Raw genomic sequence first — 22,489 nt, forward strand, 5'->3', positions numbered from 1 at the left:
TGCTCATGTTTTGGCAATACTTGACATAGTAACATACAGCCATTGATCTTATGAATGAATTTTTGAGTGAACTGTTTTAATGAAATTACTCAAAATGAATACAAATTAAAGTTGTTGTTTAGCTTTTAAATACCACAAACTCTTCAAACAAATAATGTTACTGAATATGACTTACTCATTAAGATCATGATTCCTTGTCACAAAGTACAAAATTATAGTTTTAATATGTTAATAATTTTAAAAGTGGTTGATAGAATGTGTGTAAAAGTTCACAATAATGACTAAACTATGAGATAATATTGTCAAACATAAATAATTAGAGTCATGTTACATAAATGTTTTTGTTTGACTTCACCAGAATATGGAGGGACTTGGATTGTTTCTTTGAAGCAGGTCTCTAAATTGAGACGCCTCTGGCCTTATTGCTGCTGTTTCAGCGTTCACACAGACGCTGCTCTGGTGAAGAGACATGTTGACCGGTCCTTGAACTCAAAATTGCTTGAAACAGGTAGAGCTGTATCAAGCCAAGCCTTTTAGAAAGAATGTTCCCAACTGATAAATTTGACAATGGCTTTTCAACATCACTACACCAATCTCTTTGAAAGAGAAATAAACCTTAAGAGTTTAAGAAATAAGCTGCTTTTCACATTTAACTCTCAGATTATACTGCTGCACTTGCTTTAATTTAAATGATTCAAGGATGATATTTTGGATTTACATTTTTTTTAAGTGGTTGTAAACCTTTTATTTGGGTTGAATTTAAACAAATTAAGTTGAACATTACTAAAAATAATCCATCTGTTTAAATTCAATCCAGTTACAATAAATTGTTTGCAACAATTTTGCAGAAATCTTTTTTTTTCTGTGTAGTTTTTACAACTTAAAGTGTAATTTAAGAACTTAATAACTAGGTTACTAGGTCAATCGGGTTAACTAGGTTAATAACTATGTTAATTTAGGGTAATTAGTTAAGTCATTGGGCAACAGTGGTCTATTCATTAGCCAATTAAACAACACGGTAAAAAATGCCACAGAATTCCTTCATGTTGTTTGAACATAATTTGATTAAGCTCACTTTATCATTTTTACAAATTCAAGTGAATTCAACAGCTAGGTTTTTCTCAAAACAAATTAATAATTGTGTTAATTTAACTCATTTTATAGAAATAGTTCGAAAAAGCAGTTAACAAAACAAGTGAAGCAAGTCTCTAACCTTACCCATATCACACCACAATATAATCATTTAAATGTTGTGCAATCTAATATGAACACAATAAGTGCATTGCACGTATTTATTATGTAAGTACCTAGTAATTAAGGTCACTAATTGTATTATACAGGGGTACCTAAAAGTCTGAGGCTCTGTATTAAATTGTTAAAGGGCCATGAAACAAGTTTTTTGTTTCAGGTCAGGACAGGGGATGAAGAGGGGAGCAAACAACTGTCCGCTGGCTCCGCTGGCTCACAAATTAAGACAATTTGATATGATTTTATATGGAGTTAAAATGCAAAGAAATAAACAGTAAGCAACTTAATGCCTTGCTACATTTGTTATTCGTAATTTCATATTCACATAACCACAATTTGCTATATCATTATAAAAATAATTGTGTTTATATAAACAATATAAATGAGGAGGACTTCTCTCCTCCTTATTTCCTGGGTCTGAGCAGCAGGTCTCTTGCCTTATCTATTTCAGCCATTAGCCCTGCTGCTTATCCAAAGATTTTTAAACATAGGCGAACACAGCAGCACAGACATAGGTGATGTGTATGAATGGTAGCGAACTCAACTGTAAAAAAGACAAAGTCCGCCATTCTCTAATTCTCATGCATCTCTCTCGACAAAAATGCTTCTGCAAACTAACAGCTTTGCTGTATCGGCCCTGACAGCATCGTGGAGAAAAATATGCAACAAACCCTGTGAATCATGGAAACAAACACATACAACCCTTCATAAACAGCTAAATACTGCGTGCCGTGCGCGGATGTGATCTCACCAGTGATTGAGTCTCACGCCTTGGCAGGTCTTCCTTGCATATGCAGTCATGAATAATAAAGAAGCAGGGTCATCTCATAGGATAAGAAAACTCTGCTATGAATAATAATGAGAAACCGACACGTCATTATTCTACTAGTTTTCCCCACAATTTGAGCTTACAGGTGCTAATGTTGTCTTAACTGATGCTTAAAACTCAAATCTGTTAAAATAAAATAAAATAATAATAATAAATAAATAAATTAAATTAAATTAAATTTCTCCAGGGTGTCTTGAACCTTTAAAAAATGGTATGCTTGAGAACATATAGTCAGATAGTGACTTCATGTGCTGTTGTTGGTTTTATTTAGATACATTTGATTTCTGGTGCATTTGTATCTCAGTTGAACCACACCAGAGTTCATTTGTTTGGAGCACACCAGTATTCTTCAAATGAACTGCACTACGGGGCCAGTCACACAGAACAAGTCTTTGCATCTAAAAACATGAGACGCAGCTCTCAGGAATGAGTTTTATTTTTATTCTTTTTTAAAGCACAGGGTACAGCAAGAGGGTATACTGAATGGTTATTTCATCAGGTAGGACATATTCCTAGATCAACATCAATTGTTCATTCATTTTCTTTTCGGCTTAGTCCCTTTATTAATCAGGGGTTGCCACAGTGGAATGAACCGTCAACTTATCCAGTATATGTTTTACACAACGCATGCCCTTTCAACTGCAACCCATCACTGGGAAACATCCATACACAGTCATTCACACACACACACATACACAGACAGAGACACGCTACGGATAATTTAGCTTACCTAATTTACCTTTAGCGCATGTCTTTGGACTTTGACAGAAATGTCAATTGACCCAGACAAGGCTTGAACCAGCAACCTTTGTGCTGTGAGCCTTGCTCACAGTGCCAATGCGTTGCTCCCAACATCAGTAAGCCAATCCAAATTAATTAACTAGTTTACAGTTTATGTTAAGTTTAGGTAAGTTTAGGCTTAATGTCAGAGTTGTAGTAGTAGTGGTAGTAGCATATAGTAGTCAGTGCTTCAACCACTATTATCCAACTAATAATCCCTGCTGATTTGGAGAATATTTTACAGTTTGGGATAGGTATTAGTAGTTTTATGGGTAGGTATTAGGTATGGGTTACATTTTCAAACAATAATGATATTCCAGGCTCAACATAGATGTTAATCCAGGATTGCAAAATCTCCCACTGTCAACTTCTTTAGAACTCACCGTGATGAGCAGCACTGCATGCAAAAGTTTAAGTTTGCTACCCTTTACACAGCATCTTAACATCATGGCTCTCATGTGCATGGTGCTTGAAAAGATGTGAGACATGAGCATAACAGTCATGAACGCAGATCAAGTGCATGTTTACATTGAAAGCCAATGGAAAAGTAGCGCATTGGAATGGGAAAATAAATTGTGTGAATCAGCTCCACCAGACCAATTACACCAGGGTTAGTTTTAATTAAACCAAATGTGCAATCGGTTGACTGTGTTCACTATATTATTCTTAAGCCTAGAGACGTCTGCCACATAATCCAGTAGCTTACATTACTGTGTCCTTCTGCAATGTGTTTTCTCAGTCCATTAAAATGTGTTGAATAGATGCAAAAAAATAATCATTCCCACAAGCTGGAGGTGTCAAAAATGACAGTCAAAACTGGATACGTCTTGTGCCATTTTGGACACTCAATGCTGATTAATGGCTATTTAAATGCAACGATGCAGTTATGGATAAATCAAAACACATTTCCATGACATCACACACACTGGCTGGTGGGCAGCATTGGTAAACACTGTCAAGGCTTTTACAGTCATTATGCATGGAAAGACACAAGTCATTCATGAATCCCACAAATCTTGGTCCTGGCGATGCTGTGTCATCTTTGTTTGTTTATATGTGGTTTGTTTACATGTAGAGGAAGGTGAAACATATGAGCCGTGCAGTGCATTGGACGCTTGCAGAGCGCGAGAAAACCTCTCCACTGTGCAAAAAGAAAAGCTGATGATGGCCACATTATTAATGGATTTTCTGTTGGCGTAGATCTAATCTGCAGTGATTATTGCCATCTGAAAGGTTCATTATTTTTGCAAGCAATTGACGCAAGCATCTCACAGAATATCCTCTGAGAATCCACCAAGTCCTTTCTTTCTTTACAGCTGTTTTTACATCAAGATAAACCAGACTGCGCTCATTATAAAATATCTTTTCCACCTCAAAACTTGGTGGCTCTGCCGGGAGGAACGTTTTATTGCTCAGAGGTTGCTCTTTTTTTGCTCAGAAGACCTAAAGGTGACCTAATTATCTTTTATTTAAGTTTCATATTACATTTTCTTTTACAATTTATTTAGATGCATAAAAGTTATAGGGCTTAATGAGGCCACGGGTGACAAACAGTGAGAGGTTTGGAGTAGAATATTAATGTGTTTAGCATGGTTGAGATGAGTTGGTCTTTGAAAAACTCCATAATATGTTCATATTGAAATGGTTGAGTTTTGATTGTGGATTTGCTTTCAGATCATTTGTGTCTTTTCACCGGCAAAAAAAATTAATAAATAGGTTTATAAACTTAAAAAAAAATTGTTAAAAAAATAAATAAAAAATAAGTAAGTCTGATCATTCTGATTACGTACCCCTATATACATTTCTGGAGCAAAATACGTCTCAGGAGCTACGTTTTGTTGCAGTTTTTGTTTTCGTGAATTCGCCAGAGGCCACTGTGCAAGCTTTTTCAGATCTCAAATTTATCTTGCGAGTGCCATTTATTCCTGCTTTCACGTAAATCCGCCAGAGGTTGCTGTTGACCAACTAACTTAAGGACTAATCAACCAATACCCCCACTCTCCCCCTACCCTAAACCCTACCAATAGTATTTTAAAAAACCCCAATTTACCCGATCACCCCCTTCCCTAAAATCAACCACGGTGTTTTGAAAAGCAATACAGAAAAAGAAAAGCCCCTTGATTTTTACCACATTTTTTTTTATTTTACCACATTTGCAACTTGTTATTTCATTGTTTATTTTATTTATTTTTTTCACATGCAGGTAAGCAGTCAGCTGGTAAACGAGAAAAGGAACGGCATCATACCATGTATTCATTTATTCAGCCATAAATAGCTCTGGCTACAAAATTAGCGATCTAAAGAAACGTATACAGTATAGGGCTACATTTTTAGAATGTAGTAGTAATGTTATGATGTAACAATAAAGTATTTAAAGTAATATTTAAAAAAATATTTTTTCGTATTTTATTTATACGATAAAAGAAACACAAAAGAGACTCTTTTCCTAAAGAAAAAAAAAAAAAAAAATATATATATATATATATATATATATATATATATATATATATATATATATATATATGTATACAATGGTCTCTCGCTATAACGTAGTTCACCTTTCGTGGCCTCGCAGTTTTCCATATATATATATATATATATATTTTTTTTTTATTTATTTTTTTTTACAGCGCATTGTGTTCCTCATCCTGATTAGGCCATTGCCAATGAATCTCCTCACTGTCTTCTGTATAGTACAGAATGCTACAGCTTGCCAAATAAACAAAAATCTTTGATCACTAGCAGGCTGTAACGGTGACACACTGGATGCGTTACGCTATTCGATTTAGAAACATAGGTTTCTATCAGGGTATGCACATCAGTGCCACAAGTCGCCGGCTGTCTGCGGTGCCCGGCTATGACTCAGGACATTGTTCAAATTTCTGCCCCACCACAGAGTGCCATCTGAATCATTTCATTTTAAATAACATACCAATATGCATGTCCAGTGTGTGTTACATCCAACTCCCATGTGCTTGGCACATCCGATATGCCCGACTCCTCTAAGGATGGAGTTTGCTTTAGTTTTGTGGATCAGTTACTGCAGTAAAAAGAACATTACGCTGGATGCCAACATTATCTGCACAAAAACTAAAAAGCTTTATGAACCTTTTGCTGACAGTGATGAATGTTCGCGCCTGACAACTGGATGTGGTTTCATTCTAAAATACTGGACTTTTTTCTACGAAAGTTCGAAATTTGAGAGTTTAAACAAGACAGAAAAGTGTGAAAAGTGAATGCCTGTCTGAGAAAAGTGTTTAAAGTGTGTAGTGAGGGGTTTCAAAGCCTTAAAACATCTATAATAATTGTAAAAATTAAAGCTGACTACTTTGCGAATTTCGCCTATTGCGGGTTAATTTTAGAATGTTACTCCGAATAAAGAGGGACCACTGTATACATGGTTATTCTATTTTCACTTTTTTTTTTTTTCTGTTGCGACAGTGTTATTGTTGCATTCTTATTAAAATATTACAAAATAAAACAGAATGGAGCTTTAAAAAAAAAGTTTTTTTTTTCTTTTTTAAGAGATAATTGTATTTCATTCTATATTGAAACTTTTTTTTTTTGCAGGGAAAGTGTTATTATAACATTACTATTGAACTATTAAAGTACTTATTAATACTTAACCATTTTCAGGTTTTTTTTATTTTAGCTCAAAGTCTTGTATGTTTAAAGCAAAACTGAGGTTTGCATTTGCTATGTGCTTTTTACTGTATGTGCAGCATTTGTTTTGTTTATGCATGTAGCTTTAAATTTTACATAAGTTTTTTTTTTTTTTTTTTTTTTTAGTTAAGCTTTTCATTTAATATTTAGAGCGTCATTTCAAATGCCAAAGCAAATGTGTACTATTTGTTTCCATTACGAGCAACATCAGTGCTCTGGCTGATCTTTGATCTGCTGACTCTATTCCACTGTCCTCTCAGCGAGTCCTAAAATAAGAGCAGTTTGAGAGCTGTGTTCTCCACAGCTGCTCCGCCTGTTGTTCTTCAAGATATTACGAGGCCGCTGAGATTCAGTCGCAGCAGGGGGCCGAATATGTCTTTCATTATTAATAAAGATGTGACTACAGTCCCAGCCTGACAGCCCTCAAGTCCCACACTGCCTTAATGTGCAGCCGGTGACACACACACACACACACACACACACACACACACACACACGCACAGGCACACACTATCCCACCACAACCTGTAATTATTCATGCTGCCTAAGTGCTCCCTACCAGATATTGGGATCATTTGTTAGGTGAGTCTGGTTTTAGAAAGAGAGAGAGAGAGAGAGAGAGAGAGAGAGAGAGAGAGAGAGAGTATAATCCCAGATACTGTGGGCAAAGTGGCTTTCCTTTTTCTCCCTTCAGCACGGGAGCTTGATTGATTTCAAATTACTACTTGAGATGTGAACCAGATAAGCAGATGGACTGAAACACTAATTTCCAACATCTCGTCTCTGGTAATTTCAAAGACTTGGTGTTTTCTTAAACATGCCACTCAAGAGAGATGAGGCTAAGGCTGAGTGAAGGTCTCCATGTTCCTGCTGTAATTATTCATCAGATGGATGAATATATGGACAGATGAATGAATGAATGAATGAATGAATGAATGAACAAACAAAGAAACAAATTAACTAACATACAAACAAAAAACAATGGAACAAAAGAACAAACAAAAAGAATGAATGAATGAACATACACTGTAAAAACGCCAACTTTCAAAAAGTCCTCTGAACAAAGATTAATAAGTTAACTGAATTTAAATATTTTCATTTGAAATGCTGACAAATAATAGTTAGTTTGTTCAACAAATATGGTGCTTCAATGTGAAAAACTTAAAATATTTCGTTGAACTAATACAAAATTCTTAGTTTTGCGTTGATGCGTGCCCTTCTTGTTGGCGCATGCGCCTTATAAGCTTCTGGCGCATGCGCAATTTACTTCCATAGCTCACTGCAGGGGGTACCTGTCACGTGCGCGCGACAAAACGAACCATCTTTCTTTCTGCGGAGCTACGTGTCAATCGTTTTCATAATCGATTGTATATAATTGTATACATGTTTTGTGCGATGTGCTACCCATCTGACTGCCCGATCTATTTTACCAGTGTATTAATGATGTGAGAGACCGTGATAGAGCGGTTAAGAGTAGTGGTGGGCAAAGCGAGGCTTCGTGAAACACTGAAACAGTCGAAGCAAATGTGTCGAAGCTTCGAAACGTTTCGAAACCTCACTCTACAGTGACATTTAGTGGTCATTTTTTATATATATTGCACTGAAACAGCTTCAGCTAAGAACGAATGAACAAATTGGGGGATTAAATCCCACTTTGTGAAAGTGGTATCCTTCAAGTAACGTAGTACAGTGGTTAAGGTGTCAGACATCCATGTAGGAGTAGTAGGTTTCGAAGCCAGTCAGTAGCAGTTGTTTTAAAATGCTTTAATACCAGTTGGTAATGCTTTGCTCTTGTATCGTTTTGTTTCAACATTGGTCTGATATCCGAATAAACAATTTGTGAATAAATATGTCTTGTTTTTGTCTTAAAACAGGGTTGTTGCTAGATCAAAAACGGTGGCCTGAAGTTATCAAGAATTATTTATATTATTCATTAAATTTCCCATTTATTGTATTTTATTAATGTCTACCCAAACCCTAAACCCAACCATACTGTAAAAATATTTATTATTGTTTTACAGTGTTACAAAAATGATGCTAAATTGATGGCGTAACTGTAGCTGTATCCTATTTAGGCTACACAAAACAGAAACATGATTAAAATACATAAAACCATGATTTCGAAGTCGGGATTCGAACCCAAAACATCATGCTAAGCTTAAAATCATTAAGCAAACCCACAGTGCTCTAAGCCATTTGAGACAGAGATAATTTGGAGACCTTGGCAGTCAAATTAGGATTCACCAGGTCTCGAAACGTTTCTAAGCTGATCGATGCTTTGAATCGCTTTAGTCACGTGACTAGGTGTTTCGAAACACTTTAGTCACGTGACTTGGGTGCTTCGGATCATGCTTCGGTGCAGTGATTCGAAACACTTGCGCTTCGGGATCTCGACACTGTGTCAAAACATCAGTTTCACGTCAGCCATCCCTAGTTAAGAGCAGGCCAACGACGTTTCTGCTAAATCATAGGTATGTATGTCTTTTTTTGTTGTCATCTAACGTTATATTATTTGATATGTTGGCTTTGATGTGCGCGTGTATCCTAATACGGAACTATTTGTTATAATTTAGCCGTGAGTTACTTGTTTCGTGCACTTGGTTTTGGCTATTTACATCAATAAAAGTTTAGAGTGAATGTATTTGAAACAAATAGCGATTTCAATCGAGTCATTTGCTTTAATAACTCACGATTAATACAATGAGTATCATATAACATACCAGATCAGGTATCCAAGTCAAATATAACATTATGTCCTGTTTATCTAGATTGCTGTCAGCATTGCGCACATCATAACCTTTTTTCCCTTCGAACCAGAGCCAGTGGAACAAACGGTGACGTGTTTAACTGTGTAATTTGTGTGAAAATCGTGTGATTTTCATGTAATTCATTGCTTGATTTGTTAGCTCGACTAAATGTCTATCATATTCAGACCAACTTGCTTTAACAGTCAGCTAGCTTTTATTTACATAAAAAATATAAAGGGCTAAATATATATTTTTCTTTCTTTTTGCTCAAAAAGACTGAAATATTGACAATGACATAATTCAATGCAAGATTTCCTTGAGGAGGTGAGACTTGTTATCATCAGTGAAATTTGACGGTCATTCACCAGCAGATGCAAGAAACCTTTTCTCTTTGCCCAAAAGAAGTTGTTGAGATTTAGCCAGGAAGAAATTAGACAGAGATAACCTGGACTTTAAGGAAGAGGTAAGTCACTATATTGCAATTGCTTTGGTTTCATTCAAGGTAGTAATGATAATGCTAAAAATAACAAACAACATTATTATTATAGGTAATTCAAAATACATCTGTATTCAGCATTTGAACATTTAAATATTTACATTTACATATATATATATATATATATATATATATATATATATATATATATATATATATATATATATATATATATATTATGTGTAAAAATTAATATGTATGTTTTTTTTGTATATTGTAGATCTGCACAGAGTTTTCTCAGATCTGTAATGTAGATCTCCTGAGACAGTTAATCGAGTGACTTGATAAATATACAGCACCTCTCCTGAAACTCTACAGAAAAGAAGGGATTCAATGGGTCCAGAGATGGATACAACTTTAAACAAGATGGATGAGCAGGTACTCATTAAGATTTTTTTTTTCTTATACACCTGTCTTTTAACATGTGCAACATATTTTGTCCTGTCAAGAATTTCATGCTCAGGTAATACAGTCTAATAAAACGTAATTGCAACAATTTAATTGTCCAGCCCTTTTGCATTAATTTTAATTAAGTTGTGTTTTGATTGTGAGATGGAAGTAAGATAAATAACAGATGTTTCACTTGTTTTGAGTGACCATTTCAAATGAATACATTCAAAGAGGAAAATAGAAAATAATAGCTGTAGTTTTTAACTCAAAGTAATTGTCACATGAAACTAAACATTTTTCTAAATTTGCCAACACAACCATTATCAAATTCCATTGTATGAAAACCACAAAATTCTTTTTTAAAAATAAAGCCATGTGTTTTTTCAACAGCATGAATAAAATACTATGCTCATTTAAATGTACTAAGTACATTTTTACTTACAAAACAATAAGATTGTAAAACACCCTTTGTAAATGACTTTCCTTTAGGTCACTGATATTGTCACCGATCGAGAAAGAGCAGCTCTTGAGGGATTGCCAATTTTTCTTCGTAAAAATTCTGCTTGCTTTCTCAAGATATGTCTGGTAAGTTACCCATTTTCATACCCTATTCTACATTTATTAGTCTGCTTGGTAACACTTTTAATAGCTGCACGCTATAAATAATTTATTTAGTATTAGCGAATAGTTAATTTATTTTCTGTTAAGCATAACTCTACATGAAGTGCTCAATGATTGTATTTTTTTAACTTTAATGATTCATTTGTATTACTAATTTAAGTATTGCATTATTTACAAACCAGTTATTTAAGAATAGTTGGTGTTTTTAAGATCATTCAGAATGCTTAAGTACACGATTAATAAACTATTCAAATTAACATTTAAATATCCTAATATTAAGGTATGTAATAATAGTTACTTTGTATGTTAGTATATGCTTTATGAGCTTAACTTCATCCAGTTGTGACCTAATCTAACGTGAGGACTATTTATGCTTTATAAATCCCTTATGAATGACAATTAAAGGCTCAGTTATATTCTAAACAGGACAATAAACAACTTTCACAATTGAAACTGTATCAAATAAAAGTAAATCTTTGCAATTTTATGTAAAATAAAAGTTTAAAAAATTGCTAAATATTAAAAAGTTGTCAATATATTGTTCAATTATTATATATTATAGACTATTCAAAGTGTTACTGTTTGTATGTACGAAAGTATTACATGTTTTTATTTTCTTTGCATAATAGTAATAACATTAATAAGTAGTAATTAATATTACACATCAATTAATTTTCCCATTACTTAATCTCCTATAAGGACACGGACCCTGAAGACCACAGCACCAGAGATTAAAGGATTGGAATCTTCACTGTGGTGAAAGATGATAATGGCACTTCTGCATCCCTGCAATATGTGATGAACCTCGCTAAAATCTTGGAGGAGGCCATAGTACTTCAGGATATCACACATCTGCCTGCAGCCTTCGCTTACTTGTTCAGCCTCTTGTATAGACTGAATATGGAACACCCAAAAGAACTCAAATATACTTTTTAAGTGATTCAGCATGTTTTATGGAGGTTGGTGGCACATGATCTGCGAGAGTTCAGTTCATTCATTCATTCATTTTCTTTTCGGCTTAGTCCCTTTATTAATCTGGGGTCGCCACAGCGCAATGAACTTGTTTTACGCAGCGTATGCCCTTCCGGCTGCAACCCATCTCTGGAAAACATCCATACACACTCATTCACACATACACTACGGACAATTTTAGCCTACCCAATTCACCTGTGCCACACGTCTTTGGACTGTGGGGGAAACTGGAGAACCCAAAGGAAACCCACGTGAACGCAGGGAGAACATTCAAACTCCACACAGTAACGGCAACTGACCCATGACCACTTCCTAATGTGCCACTGTTTCAATGTTTTGAGGTCTGTTTTTGGACTTTATGTACTTTGTTGACAAAAGTGCAGTACACTTTAAAGACTGTATGAATGGAGTGGCTTTTAGGGTTTACTCTGATTAGATGATTGTATATTCACCTGGTTTGAATGTTTAGACACACTAATAGCTTGGTTTTAGTAAGGTTGCCAGTTATTTTATGTTGAGGCAGTGTACAATCTTTTCAAATCTGGAAACATTCAGTACTAGTTGTGTACAAACTAGCCCAATGCTGAACACGGCTAATGTCAAATGCTGATTTTGTATGCAAATGTTTTGGATTGTGATTTGAACACAGTTAAAAATAAAAAAAAGTGAATTGACTATTCTTGTGTATTTAATTTGAATCCTAAAAATTAATAGTAAATGCATAATGAATCAGTTTGTTTTATTTTGTTCAGTAAACTAAAAAAATCTTGTTGGGTAAACATAATCATTTTTGTTCAGTAAACAAAAGATCTTGTTGAATAAACGTGAAAATTTTTGTTCAGCAAACAAAAGATCTTGTTGAGTAAACATGATAATATTTGTTCAGCAAACAAAAATATCTTGTTGGGTGAACATGACATTTTTTGTTCAGCAAACAAAAATATCCTGTTGGTTGAACATGATATTTTTTGTTCAGCAAACAAAAATATCCTGTTGGTTGAACATGATATTTTTGGTTCAGCAAACAAAAATATCCTGTTGGTTGAACATGATATTTTTGGTTCAGCAAACAAAAATATCCTGTTGGTTGAACATGATATTTTTTGTTCAGCAAACAAAAATGTCTTGTTGGGTTAACATGATATTTTTTGTTCAGCAAACAAAATGTCTTGTTGAATGAACATGATATTTTTTGTTCAGCAAACAAAAATATCCTGTTGGTTGAACATGATATTTTTTGTTCAGCAAACAAAAATATCTTGTTGGGTGAACATGATACTTTTTGTTCAGAGAACTAAAGAATTCAACAAAATATTTTGAGTTCACTGGTCTTCAAACCCTGTTTGTTGAGTTAACTCAAAAAGCTATGTGTGATAGGTTGCCTAATTATTTTAAGTTTACTCAACTTTTTTTTTTTACAGTGTATGAATGAACGACTGAACGAACAAACAAACTAATTAATGAATGAATAAATAGACAAACAATTTACTCTTGAAAAGTACCTTTCCACAATTGAAAAACTGAAGCAAGTAAATAAATTGATAATGATTGAACAAACCATCCAATTAATGAACCAATAAACCTCAAAGTCCTAAATGATTCTTTACCTTAACATCTATGTAACTTATCAGTAAATAGTCAGTTAAGTAAATAAATAAATAAATAGGCAACGCAGTAGGTAGTGCTGTCGCCTCACAGCAAGAAGGTTGCTGGGTCGATCCTCGGCTCAGTTGGTGTTTCTGTGTGGAGTTTGCATATTCTCCCTGCGTTTGTGTGGGTTTCCTCTGGGTGCTCTGGTTTCCCCCACAGTCCAAGGACATGCAGCATAGGTGAATTGGGTAGGCTAAATTGTCCGTAGTGTATGAGTGTGGTCGTGTGAATGTGTGTGTGGATGTTTCCCAGCGATGGGTTGTGGTTGGAAGGGCATCCGCTGTGTAAAAATGTGCTGGATAAGTTGGTCGTTTATTCCTCTGTAACGACCCCGGATTAAAAAAGGGATTAAGCCGTTAAGAAAATGAATGAATGAATGAATGAATGAATGAATGAATGAATAAATAAATAAACAAACAAATAGGAAATAAAATATGTCTTTAATCGCTGACACACTTTTATTTAATATGTGGGGTTCTTCACAGCTTTCAGAAAGACTTTTAATCAATACATATATATAAAAAAGTGTAATCAATTAATCAATAAAGCATTTAATTCATTAGTAAATTCTAACTCTCTCATTTGACTTAAAGGTCAAAAATGACCCATGTATAATTATATCAGTAGCGAGAGAGAAGGAGAGAAACATGTCTTTGTTTGTTTTTATGTTGAAGTTTGATTACTTTTTTTCTAAAATGACACCAACATTTGATAAAATGAATCATCTTGTATTTTGGCTGTACACATTTAGGGTACAACAGGTGTCTTATGAATCAGCTATAAAACCATTTTTACACTTCAGAAACTACAGTCACAAACTGGCACACAGACTCCATCCAAAATGGATTTGAGGATTCAACTGCAATTTTGCTGCTTATTTTAGAAATTTTGTGAAGAATTTCACCTTTTGGACAAACAAATTTTACAGATTTCTAACACCACACACTTGGCTAATTACATTTAGTTCATTTTAGTATGCTAATTTGTAGTAATTCCAGTGACATGCAATGATCACACTTTATTTTAATGGTCTGCTTGTTGAATTTAAGTTTCATTGCATCTACATGCCAACTAATACTAATTAGATTATAAGTAAACTGTTAGGTTGGGGTTGGGGTTAGGATTGAGGTTAGGGTTAGGGTTAGTGTAAATTGACATGTATTTGAAAAGTTTTTTATAGTCAGGTGTGTTGAAGGAGCAGTATATTAACAGATATTAAGCAGACAGTCTACTAATACACAAATGGACCGTCAAAATAAAGTGTTACCCATAGATTCAAAAAAATAAATAAATAAAAATAAAAATAAAAAATCCATAAGTAATAGAACAAAATAACCATATTTGGCTGCCATTTTGCTTTGTTTCCTAAACCAAATGTAAAATAATAATAATGATAATAATAATAATACAAATCCTGTAGGTTTGATACTACTGTTGTACCATTGTATTCTGTTTTAGACTTCTAAAAGACACCAAGTCACTCAAAAGTGTCTTTTTTCTGTCATGTCTTATCTCAACCGCAGCACCAAGCGTGACACTAATGCCCCCTAAAAATACAAGAGCATGACACCCCTATTTTCTCGATCCAAATAAACGTGCAGCGTTCGCCCCATGCTCTTCAATTAATGTCTCAGTAAGTCAGACCGAATCCCCGGTGTGAAATAACAGATTTGAAGGGGGATTGTGTATGTCGGTGTGATGGCCTCTCTCTGTGAGCTGAGTCAGAGAAAATCAGCTCCTGTCAGTCTGTCAGGGAGACGCTGATGATGACGGAGAGCCGACCGTCTCTCACAACCACACACGCAATCTGCCTCCTTCTTTTAAAGGGACACTTCAACCGAAAAATATAGATTCTGCCATAATGTATGCCCACTCCCCTCATGCCATTCAAGCATCTAGAAGGACACAAAAGCACAGCAAAAAGCTTCATATTAGGTCTTTGTGCGATAAGTGAAATGAATTCATCCCATGAAAAGCTTTGTTTGATCTGTGAAGTTTATTGTGGACTTCTTAAAGAGAACTTTGCATGTGATGTATGGCTTATTGTGATGTAAATTAAGTGAATTACTGGAAAATGTGGCAGAAATCCCATAAAAGATTTACTGTAATTTTATGTTTTAGACTATGTGCCTTCCAACATTTTAGTTTGTGACATCAAATGAAACGTTGATATGATGCCACACTCTGTAGCTTTTGGCTGTAGTTTTTCAGTCGAAGGGCAACAAGAGAATCAATAGAACTCATTGATATCAAATTGACATCTTACATTGGTGTCAAAATCACATCAAAAATAAATTACATGACTTTCCTGCAATCTATTTTTGATGTCAGTTAGATGTCATTTTGACATCAAGGTAGTTTTCCTCCATTGTAAGAACACAAAAGTTAGTGTGAATTAGCAATTTGTAATTAAAGGTTTCAGATTAATAAATCATTTCTTATATTATAATACTTATGTCCTTATTTTTTGGTCAAAAGGACATCAATGCATCAAATCAGTTTGCATTTGTGAAGATTTTTCTATGTCGTTTTGACATCATGGCCTCACTGGGGGGCCTTCACTGCTTTCCTACAGCGATAAGAAGAGTAGAAAGGAACGGGGAGAAGAATGTGGGCAAATAAATCTTCTTGAAGACCCACATCATCGCTCTCTGATTCTCTTCCCCACCAAATAAATTTAAATGCTAAGGAATATCAAGAGAAACCCATGCTAAGAAACCATATGTACTAGAAATGTTGCATGAAAATAGGAAAATTGTGGAGAGACCAGATAAATGTCCATTTTCACTGTAATCAGTAAGTGAAAAGTGTTCTCCAGTTATGACTGATGCAGATTGATCTACATGGGTTTGACATATTTAGAGTCCAGTGTTTCTTGTCTGTGCCATTTCTTTCCTCAATATCTGGGGGCGTTTAGATTTCTTGCGTGGGAAAAATAGACAGTAGTGAAAGCTTGCATCACTAGCCAAGTTGAATGAAAATACAACCAAAAGAAGCACAATGAATAATTGTATCAGCATTTTGTATCAAAACAAACAAACAAATCAAAAAAATAAAAAATAAATAAATAAAAATAACACAGCACCAGTAGCTTCTGAAGACAATCCCAGTGCAACTAAAATAATGGTGGCTCTATGGTCAAAAGGCTCATTGAAAATACTCCTGGCATGTTTTGTTGCATGTTTCAGATAACAAATCCACTAGAGGGCACTGTCTACATTTTTTTTTCTTTTTTGAATTTGAAATATGTCAGTTAGGGTACATTTTAATGTACATTTTATACACATGGCTTTCTTGTGCATGTTAACTGGGCATGTCCATTGGTCATAAACACTGTGAAAAGTGCAGGGTTCCACACAATTCATTCATGTTGTCCCAACACAAATTGATTAAATTAACTTAACACTTTTAACAAATTTATGTGAGTTGAACATAAAAAAAAATTAGTTGTCCCAATGAAATCTGAAGAATTGTGTTGTTTCAGCTCATTTTAACTAAGTAGCTTGAATGAACAAAAAACAAAAAAACTAAATAATAATAATAATAATAATAATAATAATAATAATAATAATAATAATAATAATTTTAGGTCCCACTTTATATTAAGTGGTCTTAACTAATAAGTACTTACACATGAATTAATAGTTATTACAATGTATTTATTGTGTAAATACATGTATTTACTGTGTACTTATGCTTGATTAAATGCATGTTTGTAATTACATATGTAATTAACTTTGGTAATTACATTTGTAAATACACTGTTGGCCATCCCTTACACCTTAACCCACCTTTAAACCTACCCATACCACCAAACCTGTCCATAACCCAACCTATATCCCAACTCAAAAGCACCACAACTTTTCTCAATCATAAACACAGTTTTTTACATTGTATTTATTTTTGATGCAAGTACATAGTAGTAAAGTACACTTAATATAAAGTGGGACCTAATTTTAAGTGAAGGTCACCCAGTGAACCACTGTCCAAAACCCTTAACTAAATCCAACTAATAGTGGTTTGACAACACTGAACTATAGCGAACTAGATTGCTCATTACAACATAAAAAGTGAAGCCACGCACTGCCATATTGGTAAGCCGTACTATGCACAGGCGTTCTACACTTAAAAATTATTATTTACTAGTTTATTTTATTTTTAGGCTTCTGTTTTTGTCTAACTCGCTTTCTGGAACCGCACTTTGCCATATTCGAACCCAAATTTCACTCCTTTCTGCGTCTTAAGTCCACCAACGTAAATAGTAAGTTGACTAGGCAAACTGGTAACATCGAAAAAGTAGTCAGGAGGTAAGCAGTCAGCTGTTAAGCGTGAAAAGAAACGCCATCATAGCATTTATTTTAAAGACGAAATGCAGCCATACATAAATCTTGTTACATAATTCACAATCTCCAGAAATTTATTTAGGGCTATGTTTTCAGAATGAGCCTATGGTGAATAAGCATATAAATATGTATACGAATGCATTCACCAGCAGTCAAGGTGATTTGTAGCACCCAGATGAGCCGGTGTCATTAGTTTCAGCAGTTGTTATCTGTTAATAGCATACTTTGGAATGTCGAGATTGACCAACTCCAATCAAGTATTACAGAGAGCAATGTAATAAGTCACATTAAGCCAGATACGTAAAGTGTTGAAAAATTTGAAAGCTTCAATCTATTTTTCATTATAACTGCATACAAATATGGTGTTCTACAAAATAATGAAAGTCCTAGAGGTGTTGAATGGCGTGAGCGTTAGTAAAGAATGACAGTATTGACGTGTTTTAATGAACTGTCTCTTTAAGGAGGAGGGGGAGGAGCAGCAGGCATCCATTACAGCAGTCATCCATGAGATACTTCCTCTCAGATGGGATGAAAAAGTCTGAAAGTTCTGAGACAAATGGATAACGCCACCACAGAACTGCCAGACCAAGGTCCTGCAGAGCAGCCTGACAATTCAGTGCTAAGGTTTTAAAAAGCAGACTTAAAACAGCAATTACAAGCACAATAGGCGGCGGGATTAAAGAGCAATGATTAAAACTTTTAGAAACTTTTAGTCGTGTTGTGATGGATGAGATCACGATTTGTACCTGCAAAAATTTTTATTAAATAATATATTTAATAAAACTGTAATTAAAAGAGTACTAAAGTACATTTTACATGAAACTATTTAAGTTCAGAAATTCATGTTTAATTCAGTTTGTTACTGTTTCTTTGCAATTATTATGACTCTAGACCACAAAACCTCTAAGTCTTACTGTATGTGTTTTATTATTATTATTATTATTATTATTATTATTATTATTATTATTATTATTATTAATATTAGGTGTGTTTGTCTTTTTTATTATATTTATAAATGAAAATAAATTGGGTCAAAATTATTGTTTTTTATTTTTTTACAAATTTTTATTATTTTTTTTAAAGCAAACCTATTACATGTCCATGAGTATATTTATTATTATTTTATTTTTTTTTATTTTATTTTATTTTATTTTATTATTATTATTTTTTTTTTTTGGAACCCTCGGACTCCAGAATTGTCAAATAATAATAATACAAAAACAAACAAACAAACATATTTATTCAGCTGTCATGTATAAATCTGATCACATAAATAGGTTCTTAACAAATATTAAGTATATAAAATATAAAAATAAACCAATTAATTTTTTAAAGAACACCAATATTTTATTTTATTTGTTTAGTTTAATTCAACTTCATTTGATTATTATTCTATTTCTATTCTATTTTTATTAATTGATTTTATTTAATATTATTATTATTTTATTTTTTATTTAATTATTTTTTATTTTATAATATTATTTTCTTATTATTATTGTTTTATTCAATTTAATTCAATTGTATTTTATAATTATTTTATTATTATTTCATTTTATTATTTTGTTTTATTTTTGGTTTTGGTATTTAATGAAAAATAACTGGGTGTATTAAGCTCCAAAATGAATAATAATAAAATATTAATATTACATTCAAACCATTATTTTCTCATTATTAGCACTTTTACATATGTGATATGTTTTAGAGTCCATTATTTGCACTGTGTAAATTGTGATTTTCCAGAGTTTTTAATCCCACTTTACCTTACAAAACAGTCTGTAATGGGCACAAGGTTGAGAAATGATGGCAGCAAATTTATATTTGGGTGAACAATCCCTTTAAGCGTCATCCCAGTCCTTGTTAGCTGAAAAACTGCCTGCAGCAGAGCAGCAGACAGATATGAGCTATAATCTTAACTATTGGCACTTGCAGCACTGACACCGAGACTTCTAATGTGTGTGGCCCAGTGTCTAAAGGCATGATTGAAGGACTGCAGAGGCTGGAGATAATATGAATGCCGGTGAGCACCATAGCAATTGGCAGGAAGAGGAGGGTGCCACGATTCGACTGACAAAATCAGCCCAATGCGAAGAGCAAGGCGTTAATGAGCCTTTTCATACCAAACCACGAGCAAGAACCCTAGGGAAACGGGGTAATTAACAGACGCGCTGACGGAAAACTCAGATACTTTTCAGAATCACTTGCCGCTTTCATTATCCAACTCAAAACATGTTTTGCTGTTTTCGGGTTTGATAACTCTTCGGCGTCAGGACAATAACAGGCCTCGGAGGTCCTTGAAATGTGCCGGATGGCATTATGAGCAGCAGAAATGACGTAAAGGTCAAATTTACACGATCCGTGTGTATCAGTGGTAATTATGGAGGGACATTAAATGGTCCCGGCGGAGAAAGTGAAGAAAATGTCTTTTCTTTTTTATTCACATTGTTGCTCAAGACTGCAGATGGCTTCCTGGTTTGAACAGAAATGAATTGGTCTGCTTTTTATCATTTCAGTAGCATGTTATCTGTGCCTAATGTCTGCTGGAAGTTCATTCAATTAAAAGTGCAGGCTTTGAAAATGAAACAAAACTAGATTCAAAAATTTGAAAAGTACAATAAAAAAAAAAATAATTTGCATATTGACATCGTAAAGTTGTTGTACATTTTACAATCGTTTAAAAAGAAGGGCACCTATGATAAAAAGCAGCTTTTGTAAGCTGTTTGGACAAAAATGTGTGTAGGTATAGTGTGTCCACAATCATATCGGGGTCATATCCAATCATCCAATCATCCAATTAAATCCAATTCCTTCCCATTTTGAGGCCCACCGCAACGTGACATAGGAGTGCGATTTTTTCCCGCCCACCGAATGGATTGACAGCTCCGTATTAACATGTCTTTGTAGTAATGCATATAATCGTATCCACAAGACAGGATCTGCGCAAAGCAAACAAGATAAAAAGATCTGTTCAGCTCTCTGTGATCATCAATCATCATCAAATGTGATCAAGAATGAGTTTTACAAGATTAAAATGTTTTTAAAAGAGTGCATGTTTTGTAATAAATTACAGCAATTTTATCATCTTAACACCACAGCTGCATGTCAGTACAACCATAAAAGAAGAAGCTTCAATCCTGATTTGTGGACATTAAATCAGGTTTATTTTGTACATTACCATAACGGATATTCATACAGCAGTGGATATTAGCGTATATCCTGTCTCATTTGCCGTGTAAAAGTAAACATGTGTATGTGTGTGTGTTTGTGTGTGTTTGTGTGTGCGCTGTTTGTGTGTGTCTGTGAATGCGTGAACTTAGTAACGACATTGAGTGACTCATCGTTCTCACAGACTAATTAACTCCACAACAAATACATCAAATAACCATTGGTAATTTTTTTTTTACTATAGTAACGTAACGTGAGATCTGTTTAATTCATGTCTGTCACTGTGCTGTTTATCTGACGCAGCCGAGGGGGATATTGAGGTACTAGCATTAAAGGCACAGGCCACAGCTACATTGTGTTTAGATCAAAACAATCCCAATTTTATTAATGGTATATATGTATATATATATATAAAAAAAAAAAAAAAAAAAAAAAAAAACTGATAGGTATTTTGAGCTTAAACACATTCTGAAGATAAAAAATATTTATCTTCAATCTTAAAAAAGGGTCAAATTTGTGCCTTTTAAAAAACATGTTATGTATTTCTTTTTTGTCAGCTTTGATACAAAAATCCATAGTGTATGTGTTTCAAATATATTCTGTAGATTTTAATTCTTGATTAAGAGTATTGCAAAAAGGCTTAATATTGGAATAATAATAAATTAATAATGAATGATCATTTTACACTGAAGAGTGAAGAAATTATACAAAAAATGTAGGTTTAATTTTTAAGACCGGAACACCCGGAGGAAAACCCACGCGAACGCAGGGAGAACATGCAAGCTCCACACAGAAACACCAACTGACCCAGACGAGGCTCGAACCAGTGACTTTCTTGTTGGGAGGCGACAGCACTACCTACTGCGCCACTGCATCGCCCTATTTGACAATTTTACTGCAAAATTTTTGATCAAACACAGCATTAAATATTATTAATATTATTAAATAATATTATATTATTATTATTTAATCCTAAACTTCTAAATGATAGGTTGTGAATCCAAAACATCTTCAACAATAGAAAATGAAATGCCAGGCATTATTGTGTAAAATCTTTTCAATCCAACTTACAAATAGTTAACTCTTAACTTTAAAATTGTAACTTAGGTGGACATATTTTTGAGCGTAGAGTTGAATTTACCCATAAAAACGATTTAACTGCATGTTTGTGACTGTTTGTTCAGAGTGAGGGGACTTTAAACTGTGATTTCTTCATTTGAGCATTTACGTAAAAATCAAAAGTTGAGTTTACTTAAAATTTTAAAGCAACCAGCTGCAAAGACATTTTGAGTTTGATTAAGCTTCAGTGGATGAAGTTGTTAAGTATACTTCACCTAAACCAACCCTTTCAGTCAGCTTAAAAATAAATAAATAAATATTTGGCACTACTTCAACAACTGAAACTTAATAAACCATTTTTTTTTTTTTTTTTTTTTTGCAGTCGATAGTTTTAAAATTTTAAGTTAGCTCAACTTTAAATTTATTGCACTGTGAAGTCAAAATTATTTGCCTTCCTGTAATTTAAAAAAAATATTTCACAAATAATTTTAATAGTAATATCTATATGTATTTCATGGTATATCTATAG

General features: G+C 33.8%; 1 protein-coding gene and 1 long non-coding RNA gene across 2 annotated transcripts in view; one reads left to right on the forward strand and one right to left on the reverse strand.

Annotated features, from left to right (window-relative positions):
• hs3st4 (heparan sulfate (glucosamine) 3-O-sulfotransferase 4) overlaps positions 1-22,489 on the reverse strand; it is a 214,011-nt gene that overhangs the window by 46,214 nt on the left and 145,308 nt on the right. The window lies entirely within an intron of this gene.
• On the forward strand, positions 8,850-12,421 carry LOC137490749 (uncharacterized). Its single transcript, XR_011010745.2, has 5 exons — positions 8,850-8,991; positions 9,543-9,730; positions 9,984-10,141; positions 10,643-10,738; positions 11,474-12,421. It is a non-coding gene; the product is annotated as an uncharacterized lncRNA (long non-coding RNA).

This window comes from Danio rerio, chromosome 3 (genome assembly GCF_049306965.1).
Source record: "Danio rerio strain Tuebingen ecotype United States chromosome 3, GRCz12tu, whole genome shotgun sequence".
Taxonomy (NCBI): Eukaryota; Metazoa; Chordata; class Actinopteri; order Cypriniformes; family Danionidae; genus Danio; species Danio rerio.